Consider the following 9,993-nt stretch of genomic DNA (forward strand, 5'->3'; position numbering starts at 1 on the left):
CCTCCAGCTGGTTAGACTTGACCCTAAGGTCCCCTCTTCCCAACTCCTGCTTCCTCTTCTCGGCCTGTCTCTAGAACCCTCCCTTTATCCCCCTCTTCCAACCACACCGAACCCAATGAATCCCCAAGTCTGGGATACTTCTAAGCCCATAACAACAACACACCATTCCCCCGTCCTCATCCGCCTAAAGGACCCCTCCAAATTTCCATCAAGGCCCCAATTTCCCATCTCTGAGACTCACCTTAGGGGCCTACTACCTATTATCACCAGACTCCTAAACCAGGGACTCCTTATCCCCACTGACTCTCACTGCAACACCCCCATCCTGCCTGTCCGCAAGGCCTCTGAGGATTATCGCCTGGTCCAGGACCTCCGACTAATCAGTGAGGCCATAATTCCTCTCCACCCACTAGTACCAAACCCATACACCTTGCTCTCCCATATCCCCCCATCCACAACCCACTTTACGGTTCTGGATCTCAAAGATGCCTTTTTCACTATCCACCTACATCCCGACTCCTATTTCCTCTTCGCCTTTACCTGAACGGATCCGGATACTCATACTTCCAGTCAGCTCACCTGGACAGTTCTTCCCCAGGGCTTCCACGACAGTCCTCACCTCTTTGGTCAGGCGCTGGAACGGGACCTCACTTCCTGCTCCCGAACCCCCAGCACACTCCTTCAATATGTAGATGACCTCATCCTTTGTAGCCCATCTCTCAGCCTCTCAAAACAACATACTGCAAATCTCCTCAATTACCTTGGCTCTCGCGGTTATCGGGTCTCCCAAGGCAAGGCTCAGTTATCTGTATCTTCTGGAACCTACCTGGGGCTCCACCTTACCCCTACCACAAAAGATCTAAGAGCCGATCACACCCGGATTATCCGTGAACTCCAGCCTCCGGAAACAGCTGAACAAATTCTCTCCTTTTTGGGCCTTATAGGATTTTTCCGACACTGGATCCCCAACTTTGCTCTCCTTGCTAAACCCTTGTATCTAGCTGCTAAAGAAACCCCTCAAGGACCCCTCACCTCTCCTTCCGCCGTTCAACAGGCCTTTGTCACCCTCCGTAACGCTCTGATATCTTTTCCTCCCCTTTCTCTGCCCAACCCAAACCGACCTTTTCACCTTTTTGTGGATGAATGGGCCGGAATAGCCACTGGACTCCTTGCCCAGCCTGTAGGGCCTTCCTACCACCCCGTGGCTTACCTCTCCAAACAGCTAGACCCAACCATTTGGGGATGGCAACAATGCCTTCGAGCCCTAGCAGCAGCAGCCAAACTGACCAAACAAACACTACAGATACTAAACCACACAGGAATAGGTAACATCTCCGACTGCTTTCTATGTGCCTCGCTTGGCTGGCCACCCTTGGCTGCTGTCCCACTCGACCAGCCCTTCAATTCTACTTCCTACACATCCCCAAATCCACCTTTTTCCCCGTTAAAAGTCCCCATATTCCCTGATTCAAAAAAATCTCACCATCTGTTACAGCAGCCGCCCAAATCTAGCTGATACTGGGTTTCTTTGCAACATATCCCTCACGGTAAACACACCAATTGAAGCACCACCAGGCATGTTTTTGTGGTGCAATGGTTCCTTCACAAAAGAGATCAATTCTTCCTCCCCCTTCCCATGTATCCCCATTACTCTCGTCCCACAACTCACACTGTATACCCAAGCCGAATTTTCCTCGCTAATCACGCCGCCCTTTACCCGACAGAAAAGAGCTATCTTTCTTCCTCTGGTTGCAAGTATCTCTCTCGCCTCCTCCCTGGTCGCTGCAGGCCTCGGGAGGAGGGGGGAGCTCTAACACATAGTGTTTCAACATCCCGCGACTTAGAACATAAACTCCAGCTAGCCATTGAAGGCTCCGCCGCCTCCATCTCCTCTCTCCAGCGACAAATCACCTCCATAGCCTGAGTCGCTCTCCAGAATCGATGAGCCGTGGATCTCCTGACGGCCAACAAAGGAGGTACTTGCCTCTTCCTATGGGAGAAATGCTGCTGTAAACGCCCTCCATCGCTTAAGAGAAGAACTCCAACGCAAACACCAACAGTCCGCCTCCCCAATTCCCGATTGGTGGCGATCCACCCTCTATACCTGGCTAACACCAATCTTAGGCCCCTTAATCCTCATCTGTATCTTGCTCATGTTTACCCTGTTTTCTTACGTTCCTTTGACGGCGCATGGAAGAAGTCTCTCGGGTGGCCACAAACCAAATGTTCCTCGGTCCTTACATCTTGCTTCCTACAGAACCTCCCACTGGTCTCCCCTAAGCCTCGGACCTCTGGTCACCCGACTCCCCTTTCGACGCCCCCATTCAGCATGAAGTAGCCAGAGATCAGAACACCGCCCCATTACACCAAAGATGTCGGCCCAACCAACTGGCCCGAGGCAGGGGAACGCAATCAGATTCACAGGTTGCATCGGACCGAAACTCTCCGGACCACCCAGTTCCAGGAACTGACCTGGGGGCTTTCCACCCAGCCCAGCCTTCCTGCCTTTCGAGGGACAGGACTAGCAGTCCCAAGACTGGTGTAACCGGCACCAGATAGTGCCACGACACCCAAAGAGACCACCAGATAAGGAATACCCTGCACCCTCCCAGATTCACCACACTCCTTTCCCTTCTTCCCCTATAAAATTTTGCCCAACCCTCGCCTGGGTGCGACTTCTCTGGCCCCTTTCTCTCGGACCAGTGAACGTCACCCAGGAGCGCACCCTAATAAAGCTCACTTGAAGCTTTCCTCTGTTTCGCGATGCCGTTTGTTAAGATCCGACCTTACACTTACACATCAAGGATGGCTCTGAGCTGAATTTCTGCAAAACAAGACTATCCCGTGTGAAGAACCCAGTAGAGCTTTGTATCCCATCAGCTACAGGAAGAGAATGGCTGCAGGCTACTGAAAGCCAGCAGCATTTACAACTTAACTCCCATGGCCTCTGCAGTGCTACGTCTGAGTTTTCTGTTTCTGCCCCTGTACCAAACAGCTCTGGTGTAATTCCTCGTTCCTTCCTCCACCCACCCCCACCAACCCGTCCCCTTACCTGTGGTCCGTAGCCCTCCGCTACACGCTCGGATGCCGCTGGGGTGCCAAGGACCCACGGGATGGGTCGTTCCCAGCCGCCGGGCGCTGGCTTCCTAGAACCCCGCCAGCTCACGTGGCGCTAACAGCTAGGAGCCCCAAGGATGCCCCGCGCCAGGTGTGCTCTGGCTGGGACGCCCACTTCCGGGACACGCTCCTCCGGGAGAGGCACGCAGACCACTGCCACGCTCAGGTGACCTGCAGCCAATGCCGAGCAAGACCCACACGGGCGGCGCCGCGTCCGCACGGTGCAGCACGATCTCGGCGCTCCAGGCACGGGCGCTGGGGGTCGGGCGTCTCCTCTCCTGAGAGGCCGCTAACGATGCCCCGGGGCATGGGCCCCTGTGGCACGGAGACCGCTCCAGGCTGGACTCACCGCCAACGCCACCAGGAGGAGCGCTTGGTGGGACTCAGCAAACAACCCAATGTTTTAAATGGAAAAAGGACTTGAAAGATCCTTCTCCAGATAAGACATATAAATGGTCAGCAAGCACATGAAGAGATGTTAATCATCATCAGTCGTGATGAAATGCAAGTTAACACCACAACGCCGACCCCTCCACACACTAGAAGGCCTACAATCAAGAAAGCTAAAAATAACAAATGTTGGCAAAAATTTAGAGAAACTGATACAAAATTTCCCACAGGGAAAATGAGTAAGTTCCGGAAGTGGATGCTGAGAATATTTGTACAACATGAATGTAGTTAATGCCATAGAACTGTATGCTCAAAATGATTTAAATGGTAAATGTTATGTTATGTGGGGGGGGTTTAACATAATTTAGCCCCTGCTTTATACCAGACCCCAGAGTCAAAGCTTCTCATCCATTTTCTCACTTTTACTTAACCTCCTAGGATCTTCACACTCCCATTTAACAGACGAAGCTGAACCTGAGAGGTTAAACTAAGTGACTTGCCCAAGGCTCACTCGGCGAAGTCTACACTATTCAATGTTACTGTATTTACTGAACACCTGCTAGAGCACCTACTGAGCAATACCTCCAGCACCTGCCAGAGACATTGTGGGAAGACCAGGATGAACGGGGGCTGAAAGCAGATTACAAAACATGGGTAGATCCTGGGGCCCTGCTCTCAAACACTGAAGTTTCTTGGAGTGGAGGGGATGGCCTGTGCCACCCTTGTGGAGCCTTTTATTCCACGCCACCGCACCCCCACAGAGGAGGGAAGCAGCTGGCCTGATACTGAATATTAGCTCAGCTGGGAGGAGTCCTGGGGCTTTGAAGAAGGCATCTCCTGCCCCACTCCCCACATTGCCCCCTAGAGTCCAGTATGTGGGCACAAGCATCCCTATGGCGGGGCAGGAGGCACATCTCATGGCACCCCTCTCCTCCCGCCCTGCAGTAATGACACTGTAACCATACACCCGCCAGAAGGACAATGAACTCTCCTTCTCTGAGGGCACCATTATCTGCATCACCCACCACTACTCCGATGGCTGCTGTGAGGGCATCGGCTCAGAGGGGTTTGGATTCTTCCCCGGGAACTATGTGCAGCCCAGCTGCTGACAGCCTGGGACCTCTGGGATGCTGACCCAAGCACCGCCTCGAGTGAGCCTCTTGAGTCCCACACCAAAGCCTGCTCCAGTCAACACTGGACCAGTCCGGCACGCCTCCTGGGCTGTGAGCTGTGTCTGTTCCTTCCCCCCATTGCAGTGGGATGGCGTCCTGGTAAAGACAGAGGAGGTACCCAGAGGCCTGCTGGAGACAGGAAAAAACTGGAAGCCAAGGAGTTTGGTGACCTTACCCACAGGGAACCCTTATGCCATGCAAGACAGGGTCTCAGCTGCAAGTGCCAACTTTGAATAAAATTCTGATGACCTCCTGATGAGGGCCCTGCAGGGCTAGCGGGCCGAGGGACTGAAACGCAACCCACTTGTAAGGCTCCCGCTCATTGAGCCTCCTCTGCCTGCCCTAAGCAGCAGTATCTCCCATCTCCTCGGTGCTCACTGAGCCCTCCACACTAGACCCGTGCCCCTCTGCGAAGGTGGGCCGCACCCTGCTCTTTTGCCTGTTGCCTGCTTTGTTATGTATTCAGTCTTGGTTCCCCAGGCTGGGCACTCCTCCAAGAGTGGGGACCAGCTCCCTCACTTAGGTGGGGCTCTCTGAGAGCAGAGATCACCTTGCCCTCATCCCCCCAGACGGCAGCGTGAGACACCTCGCTCACCTCCACCCCTTCACCTCCTTCACAGCTCTGAAACCACAAGAGGGAGGTGGGCCTTGGGTTTCCACTGGCTCTGCTTTAAAGCATTATGGCTTTCTGTTCCATACGGGAGGAGAGGGACTCAAAAGGCCCAGTCAGTGGGGCGACTTTGGTTAAGTCCCTGGTTTCTTGCTGCATAGACGAGGCTGGGGTGCAAGGAGACATTTTTGGGCTCTGTGAGGTCCCTGGCTGGCCAGAACCGAGCCCCGGAACAGTGTGCTACCTCTTTCCACCAACAGGAGGTGACTGTTCCCTCTAGCTTTTTATCCTGTGGGGATGCTAACAGGGTGGGCGGGGCGGGGGGGGAGGCAAGGAGTGTAGTGTAGTCACAGTAGGTAAAGCAAGATCTAGGCCTGGGACCATCAGCAAGGAGCGCCACCTCTCTCTGCGAGGAGTCCGGTGCGGGGGAGGTCGGGGTGGTGCATTTCGGGGCCTGGGTCCCCTGGACAGAAAACTGGAGGAGGGAGGCCATGCAGCCCAAGGCAACAGTTAACTGCACCGCGGCGGGACATGTTCCTTCTTGACCCTGACAGGGAACCCTGTCCTCCCAGCTGGGAGGACAAGGTTTGTGGAAACACTGCTGCCTGCTCAGATATGCGCGCCACCCTGGTGCGGCCAGACTCCGGAATTCGCTTGCAGTGGGAATGGGGGAGGCAGCCAAGCTGGGTTAACTGCACAGATGGGGACAGCTCCCAACTCCCTCCTCCAGTCCCCAAATGGACCAACCAGGGATTCCGGGAAATCCGGGAGGGATATACCAAAACGAAAGGGAAAGGGAGTAATAAAACTAGCTTTCTCTTTCCCGACCCCCACCGCCCCACCCCCTCCCCGCCCAGGTGGCCCCTGCAGGCCACGTCCTCAGCACCTGATGCAGGTGTAGGCGCACTTCAGTGGAGATTTCCCAGGGCACCACCCTGGCGAGGAAGGAGCTGGGCTCGGCCTTCTGCGCCTCCTGCATAAGGCGGTGCATGGGGTAGTGGTGGCGCAGGAAGGCCACTTCACCGCCTGCCAGCAGCCCCGTGGGGCAGAAGTCGTTGGCGCCGTCGCTCACGTACAAAAGGCACTCGAAGGGCACGCCGTCGTGGGCCTGCTCGCGCAGATAGTCGCTGAGCACCTTGTGCTGGCACATGTTGGCAGGGCAGCGAGCGCAGCTGTGCGTGTGGAAGGGCTGCAGCGCCAGCAGCCCCCAAGGGTCGGGCCCCAACGGGTTGCTGAAGATGTGGCGGAACAGGCCGTGGTGGCCGGCGGCGCACAGCACACTCTCCATGCCAAAGGTGTTGGCGTCTGAGATGAGAATAACCTCAAAGCAGGCGCCCTGCTTGGCCACAAACTGCAGCAGCTCGCCCGTGCTGGGCGACAGGAGGATGGCCTCGTAGTTGGCGTGCAGGTCCTGCGGCCGCACGCCCTGCTCGCCCAGGTACTGGAAGACACGCTGCATGTATTCGTTGTAGAAGCCCTCGCGCTAGGTGGCACACAGGCTCTCAGGCAGCCGCTGGCCCACCGCGGCGCGCGCACGACGGAGTCGTCGCTGGTTTCGTCCACGATAGTCTCCTCCAAATCGAAGGTCAGGAGGAAGCGTGGCGCGCCGGGCGCAGCCATCCCGCTGTCCTCTACCAGCTTTGTCCTGAGCGACCAAATCCTTTTGTGGTCACCAAAGAGTCCCTCAGAGGAAAGCGGGACAGGACCTCTGAGCTTCTCCTGCAGGGTGGGGAGCGGCGGCTGTGGAGGTCTGTCCCGGCTGAGTCTGGAGTGTCAAGAGTGGGGAGAGGGCCTAGCTGAGGTATTTGGGCGCAGGATGGAGCAAGGGGTGCTCACGGGAATTGGAGGGGACGCTGCGTCTTATATCCATCCCCGGATTTCTGGACTCCGGCTCTCACGAGTCCTTCCAGTCCAGAGGGTCCGTGAATGGTGTGCATCTGGGCCGTTCCCTCCACTTGCCCCCCATCCCCATGTTATGTATTTTTAACCACAATAAAAAAATGAATGAAACACTGATAATCCATGTTACAACATGGATAAACATTGAAAACATTCTAAGTCAAAGAAGTCATACTGAAAAGGCCACTCATATCACAACCATCTTATGTGCTTTAAATCCATAGCAGTTTTGAAAATGAGGGGATGGGACTTCCCTGGTGGTCCAGTGGCTAAGACCCTGAGCTCCCAATGTAAGGGGCACAGGTTCGATCCTTGGTCAGGGAACTAAAATCCCGCGTGCACAGTATGGCCAAAAAATAAAATAAAATAAACGTCATTGGTCTGGTTTGGATCATAGCATCATCCTTGAACCCATCAGAGCACCCATAGGATGGAACATGGGATTGGCTAAATGTGGATCATATGCCCATCTTCAAGGTGGGTGGAACGTAGCATCAGCCCTCTGGAACTGTTTGGACTGGAAACAGGTAAGAAGTTCCCAAAGGAAAGCTGAGGTTCTGGACTTTGGCATGAGAACAGATGCTGGCTTGGGGAAAGCGGCAGATTCCACACCACTGACGGCCCACTGCACAGCTGTGGGATCTGAAGGCCAAGGAAGGAAGGCGCTGATTTAGGGTCAGGGGCTGCAGCCACCCATCCAGTGCTCTTGCTGTCCGCCCACAACAGCAAGAACCTCTTCCTCTTGCAAAAGGCACAGCCCTCCTTGATGTCTCTGGTGGCAGGAGCCCAGGAGTCACACCTGCCCCATGGCCACATGACTCAACCATCCCCCAAGAACAATACTGCTCATTTATCCAGTCTCCTCCCTCCTTTACAAAGAGCAGAGACTAAATGCTATGGTGGTTAGGAAATTCTTGCTCAATGAAGCAGTGGGAGGCTCAAGGATTATGCCATATCATGGAATCCATCATTGGCAGCTTTCAGAGACCACATGGGTGCATGTGGCTCTCCAAGACCATGCAGCCTCAGTGTGAAACTGTCCACTGGGTGGCCCAGTTGCTCCCGTATCTCTGACTCTTAGTGAGTATGAATATCATAAGTTTGTTACAGCTGGAAGCCCAAAGGATTGCAAGGCCATGGTCTGCTGTATGGTTGTTGTGTCAGGGACACACTCAAATGTTTAGACGGTTATCACCTCGCTTGGCAGGCTATGCGCCTGTGAGGGGGAGGCCCTTTTCTCAACCACAAGGATGTTAGTAACTGAAACATCCCAAAGGGCTGTCTGTGCTGCCCAGGTAGCTGTTCAATTGCCCAGCAGCAAGGTCAGCTCAGTAATTGGCCACAGGGGCTTGACAGGGACCAGACTGGCCTGAGCTGGAGGACCATAGATGACTGCCTGGATGGTCAGAGGTCAAGGGCTGTCCTGAGACATGATGTCTATTGATGCCCACTCAGATGGGACAAAGGATGCCTGCAGTCCCAGGAGGGCCCCACCAGCCCTCAGGAGGCAGCACCTGGGGGCTGGTAGGTCGCTGCACTAAGTTCTGTATAAATTCATAACATGACCATGGAGTAAGCTCAGTCAGGCCTGTGCTGGACCCGGGCTGCCCAGGCCAAGTGGGGCCAGCACTACTCTTTCCAGTTCAGATGGTAGGAGGAAACCCTGTGGGCTTCTGAGGCCCTAACAGCCGTTGACTGAGGTTGAGTTGGATTTGAAACAGTCAGTGACCAGAGCAGACATTTCATTCTTCTGCCATCAGGTTCCAGGACGGGGGTAGATAACCAGCGGTCCAGGTGAACCCCACACTCGTGAGTGACCCCGGGCAAGTCCTGTCCGTCCTACAGGACTCAGTGGTGTGGTGTTAGGGGGGCCGTGAGCCAGTTGTGCTTAACACTAACCCACTAACCCTAACGCCCAAACCTCTACTGTTCACTCCCTAACCCTAACCTCCTCATCTCTAATCCTAAACCCTAAGGCTCCTAACCCCTAGCCCCTAGATACTCGACCTTGACCTGTAAACCTCCCAACCCTTACCCTGACCCTGACTCAGACCGTCTGACCTGACCCTCTAACCCTGGCCCTCCAGCCTGCATCCTTTAACTCTAATCCCTCAAAACCTGGGCTCAGCTGAGTGGCTCCATCCAGAGGTGAAGCAGGACCTGTCTTTGGGCCCCCACTGCCTCTGCCCTCTCCTCCCCCCAGGAACCAGAAAGTCTGGGTTGTTGGACTCTCCTGACCAGAGGGGCAGCTGCTCCTGGTCTACCTGCGCCCACACCCCCCTCCTCTGGGGCCCTTGGCCTCTAGACTGTCTGACCTTCAGTCCACCTTCAAGAGCCCAGAGACAAATCCAGGTGAGACGCCTGCTTCATTGGCACAGGTGGGACCTGGTCCCCATCCTCACAGCCCGGCCAGAAAACTTTGTGTGCAGTGTCTCATGAGGCTCCCTGTCCCTAACCAGCTGGAGGGGTCGGGAGTCAGATGCGGAACCGAAGTGTCCTTGAGGTTGGAGTGCGGGCAGGAGACGGCAGGAGGGGTGAGAGGTGAGGTGTCATCATTCCCAAACCAGGCAGGGAGTGTGTGCTGTGTTTGCATTTCGGGCAGGGAAGAGTATGTCAGATGGAAGCTCTGAAGTAGCACACCTTGCAGGCCAACCTACTAGGAGAGTTCTTCCCTAAGTCAACGGGTGGTGCAAGACAACGCAAGAAACTGTAAATATATCCTTACAATGAATCTGGCAACTGGAAAGGAAACGTTACAGGTCATGGCAACCAAGGCACGAGGAGCCCATCCCGCCCGCCCAGCCT

At 55.0% G+C, this 9,993-nt stretch overlaps 1 pseudogene across 1 annotated transcript; it reads right to left on the bottom strand.

Moving 5' to 3' along the window:
• Nucleotides 1–3,052: 3,052 nt before the first annotated feature.
• Nucleotides 3,053–6,909, bottom strand: LOC307070012 (phosphoethanolamine/phosphocholine phosphatase-like; annotated as a pseudogene). Its single transcript has 4 exons — nt 6,176–6,909; nt 5,230–5,301; nt 3,338–3,432; nt 3,053–3,146 (listed from the first exon to the last, which is right to left on the bottom strand). The product of its transcript is annotated as a phosphoethanolamine/phosphocholine phosphatase-like (transcript).
• Between the last annotated feature and the right edge of the window lie 3,084 nt (nt 6,910–9,993).

The sequence above is a fragment of the Hyperoodon ampullatus genome (genome assembly GCF_949752795.1).
Source record: "Hyperoodon ampullatus genome assembly, contig: scaffold_825, whole genome shotgun sequence".
In the NCBI taxonomy this organism is placed as follows: Eukaryota; Metazoa; Chordata; class Mammalia; order Artiodactyla; family Ziphiidae; genus Hyperoodon; species Hyperoodon ampullatus.